Raw genomic sequence first — 4,905 nt, forward strand, 5'->3', positions numbered from 1 at the left:
CTTAAAATCGATACCTTCTACTTAAAGGAGAAATACTCTCATTTAACATATCATATTTTTTGTGAGATAAATTTTATAAATTTGAGAAAAGTAATTAAGAACGATGATAAAAATTAAAGACTAAAAAAAGGCGAAGGTAATACGTGTCTTACTTATTAAATAGATGCAACAATGTAATAATAATGGATTACAATTAAAGAATATCGATCGATATTAACTTCATTAAATATTTTAAATATTATTATATATATAAGAATTTAAAAAAAAATGTAAGTAATAATATTAATGACATTGTTTGAACAAGTGAGCTTCTAGAGTATTCATACTCTCAAGTGTGGCCAAGTTCATCCTCTCAAAAAATAAAATAAAAATGTGTACACTGCTGACAATTAAAATCAATGTTGCAGCACCTGAGCGCATAAATCCTTATATGTTCGTTTTAGCTCATTATATTTATATTTAAAATTATTGTTTTATTATAGTAAGTTAGCATTATTAGTGTGACTATTTTGTTTAAATGAAATTTTGTCCCAACACATTTATTGAGTATTCAGTATTTAGATATATCATCATTTTTTATGGTTTGTTAAGTAGAAAATATCCCATCGCTTATGAGAGATTTGCTATTCAAACAGACAGTTGATGAGCCTACATTTTTGCTTATGAAACTTCATATTAATTTTTTTTGCTTATTTTTGAGTTGCCCTTCAAGACAGTTATTCTTTTCATGAAGACTTCCTTGTGTTATTGGTATTACGTGAGTCATGTTTTGCCTTATGTTAGGTTATGGAGTCTGATTAATATTTGATGTACTGTCATATATTATTATTTACGCGATTTAACATTCGCGGTGAGGTTGCCAGGGGCGCCCCCCATCTGAAGGAGGGGTTCGGGGCAGCGCCCCGACCTAAATTTTAGGTTGTACTGTTTATTCTCCATTTATTCTTTGTAACCAAAAATACTTTGATTTATTAATATATATACACCACCGCCGTGGAAGTTTACTCACGGGGTGTTACCACACAAAATATTGGTTTTGCTCTTTCTCTCTCTAGATTTCTCATCTCTTTCTCTTGAAAATTCTTGTATTCTTCATTTATCAAGTGTGTGTGCGTGAATTCGATCCTAACACCTTATAGGTAGATTGTTATATTTAGCTGCTAGACAAATATTCAAAATATTTATTTTAAAAAATACAAAATAAATAGGACATACAAGTTTGATAAAAACAAACATTTAGAAACAAAAACAATTGCAACAATGTAACCAAATAATATGATAACCGATAGTATCAAAAATCGTATGAGAAGAAACTATCAAAATATTATTACAACAGCTATTGATATGAATGAAAAAATATGTATGGTGTGCCAAAGTCCAAACTATCATCAAACATATCCTACAAGAAAGGTAGACTTTGTTAATTCGCAACTTGTTATAAGATATAGTTTTCAAATGTCCAAATTTAAGGTTTTAGGCAGAAAGGTAGATTTTGTTACCTAATGATTAAGGAATTGTTTGGTAGATGGTTTGGAGGTGACTTATATATGCATATATTAAATTTTGCTTAGTGATGTCATATTTAGTAGTTAGTTGGAAAATACGTTATTTCTATATAAAATTAATATTATGGTTGAGCGTAAATTTAGAGATTCACATAACTAATATCTATACTATCCATTCATTTTTATATGTCACATTTTTAGATTTCACTTGCATTAAGAAATTGAGTAAGTTTACAATTATGCCGCGTATATTTGGAAAGTCACTTGGTAATTGAAATTGATGTAATTATTAGGGCAGTAATTATCAGCCTAGTAATTACACAGTCTAGTAATTACACTGACATGTTTGGTTGTCACAATATTATTACACTGTAATTACACTGACATGTTTGGTTGTCACAATATTATTACACTGTAATTACACATGACATGCCACAATATAATTACACATATTGTGTTTGAATGCACAATTATAATCATAAAATTGTATTAAAATTTTCAAATAAAACTAATTATTTAAAATTTATACTATACAAATAAGGAACTTTATAAATAATATTAAATTAAATATTTAAGAGATATATTCTTTTTTTAATATATATTACTTAATAAACATATGTTCTTAACTAATATTATGAAGAAAAAAATATGGATTTATATTTTTTTTCAAGTTAATATATTTCAATTGATGGTCTTAAATACTAAAAGTATGAAATTTCTATGAACATCATGAAATGCATGTTTGATAAAAAAGATTAATATATAAATAATAAGTCATAAATTATTAAATATTCGACAAAAAGATAATCTATCAAATCTAATTTAAAATTGACTTGCAATGTGAATTCAATATTACTAAAACAAATGAAACTGAAAATATGACATAAAATTATAAATTCAAAACAAAAAATTTAACATAAAACTCTTATAGCGAATTTCAATATAGCATACATAAATATGATTTATTAATTATTTTTTAAAAAACATAAGTCTATAATCTTACTTAGTAATAAACTATGTTTTAATTTGAAAATTAGGATACTGATAAAATTATGTTAATGAGAAAATAAGCATGACATAAAGAAATAAATAATACGAAAAAGTGCATAAAATCACGTGAAGTAATGTTGAGAACGAGAAGAAAATGAAATATAATCATACAAAATAAAAACTCAACTTTTATAAATTTTTAAAATAATAAAAATAAAATAGAACTTAAAATAATAGAAGTGAAAAAAAATAAAAAACAAAAAAATTAAAAATGGAATTGAAAAAATTAAAAAGTAATCAATTGTTTATTACACGATGTAATTACCAGCAATTCACCTCTTGATTGTAAATGGGAGAGTGTAATTACCCCCTGCCAATTACACTACTTACCTGCTGATCAAGTAATTACCTTGTCCAATCAAACAAAATAGATGATATAATACACCAAATTCAATTATGATGGTGTCCTTCCAAACATGCTCTTAATGTCTTTTTGAAGTCAATTTTTCTATACTACTTATAAATGATATATATGATAGATTCAAAATGAATGATTATCTAAATTTTTGAGGTTTTTTTTTAAGGGAAATTCGCAGCCGCTACTCTTTTGGATGTGCACACGATAAAATCTCGCTCCTATGTAATAGCTCGCAAATCACATAGGAAATAAATTTTTGAGTTTTGAGCCAAATTTTTTCAATACTAATTGATTCAAATTTGGAGAAAAAAAAATATCATTTCACTTTTTCTATATATTATGTATAATTTATTATAAAATCTTAGAGCAAACATGGCAATATTGCAAAATATTCAATTTCTTTTACTTTAAATTGATCTAAATATATTTGTTGAGTATGATGTTATTGATGATGAAATTACCCTTGATAAAGTTTGAACTTTTAAGATTATCTTTTTATTTTTTCTCCATTTTTTGTTTTTAATTTATTTATTGAAAATTTCTTTTCTAAATTCAAATTTTATAGAGTAGTGCAATGATTGAAAGTAATTATCAATGTATGAAGTAATTATAATGATCATTAATTATTTTTTAGTTTCCTAGATTATTCAAGTATCTATTTTCAAAATTAATTAATTATTAAAAATATAATATGAAAACTATTATAATTTATGCATTAATTTTATAAAATGAGTAATATTATAAATTAATTATTCATATTAAAAATGACATATCCATTGTAATTAACTAATGCGTGTATATATATATATATATATATATATATATATATATATATACTATGGGGGGATTGTTTTAATGATTATTTCAATAGAGTTAAACTATGAATGTTCAAATTTTTGTTGTAAAGTCCTACTCGATACTTCTTCACTCCGTTGTTCTTTATATAGTTATCAACATAAGTTTCCAGTATTCTTTTTTTTTATGCTAAGGATTTTGTTGAGGAGAGATTTCTGGCATGTATATATTTTGGGTGATTTTCTCTTATTTGGGTTGTTCGTATCTTCCTCAACTGATAATGTCTGCTTTTTTATTGAGATCTTCGAACTTCAAACTCTGGATTTCAAATGGAAAGAGAATCATATCATCTCAGCCGGGTGCGCTTCTGGGTCCCATCGTCACGTGAAATGATGCTCTTTCTTTTGTTTATTGTCCTTGTCGTCCGGTATCTGCCTTGTCTTTTTATTTTATCTGGACGCGTCCCAACAGTTTTTCCACAGATGTATAGTAGTGAGTAAAGTGGGACTCACAAATTAACTAAAGAGGCATCCCTCTTCAGTGTTTCGGTTTGATGCCGATTTTATTTTTCAAAACTTCGATTCGGAGTTCGGTGCAAGGATCCTGAAACTACGGCGCAACGAAGAATTGAAGTTTTATTTACTAAATCTTAAAATATTTGAATTATATTGCTTAATTAATAATAGTTATGTACTTTTGAATTTTGATTCAAAATATTTACATGATCCATTTAAATTTTCAATTTTTAAATGACAACAAATATAATGTCAATAATGTGTTGAACTATTGTTGTTTATGTACAATTGTACATTGTGAGTTCTTATATTTTGGTTGTTCAAAAGTTAATTGTGGCATCGTATTTGCTAGGCTAGTTATTGTCTTCTTTATTCATTCAACATTTCGGTGATGGGAAAAAGCCTTTAGGCTTTAACAAAATGACAACCATCTATGCTAAGAAACAAAAACAAATCCTTTGGCATCTTTGCTAAAAAGTCATCTATGCCCTCTTTATTTTTATTAAATACATGATGAAACTCTTAACACTTATCATATTCCCTCTTTATTTTTATTCACAACGAAAAATCAATTTAAAAACATTGAACTAAACGAAGTAGAAAAAATCAAACTGAGCCGATCTAGTTTGGTATAAATTATGGTGCACACTTTTATAAAATTGAATACCAAAAATCTGAATCA

This window comes from Solanum lycopersicum, chromosome 3 (genome assembly GCF_036512215.1).
Source record: "Solanum lycopersicum chromosome 3, SLM_r2.1".
Taxonomy (NCBI): Eukaryota; Viridiplantae; Streptophyta; class Magnoliopsida; order Solanales; family Solanaceae; genus Solanum; species Solanum lycopersicum.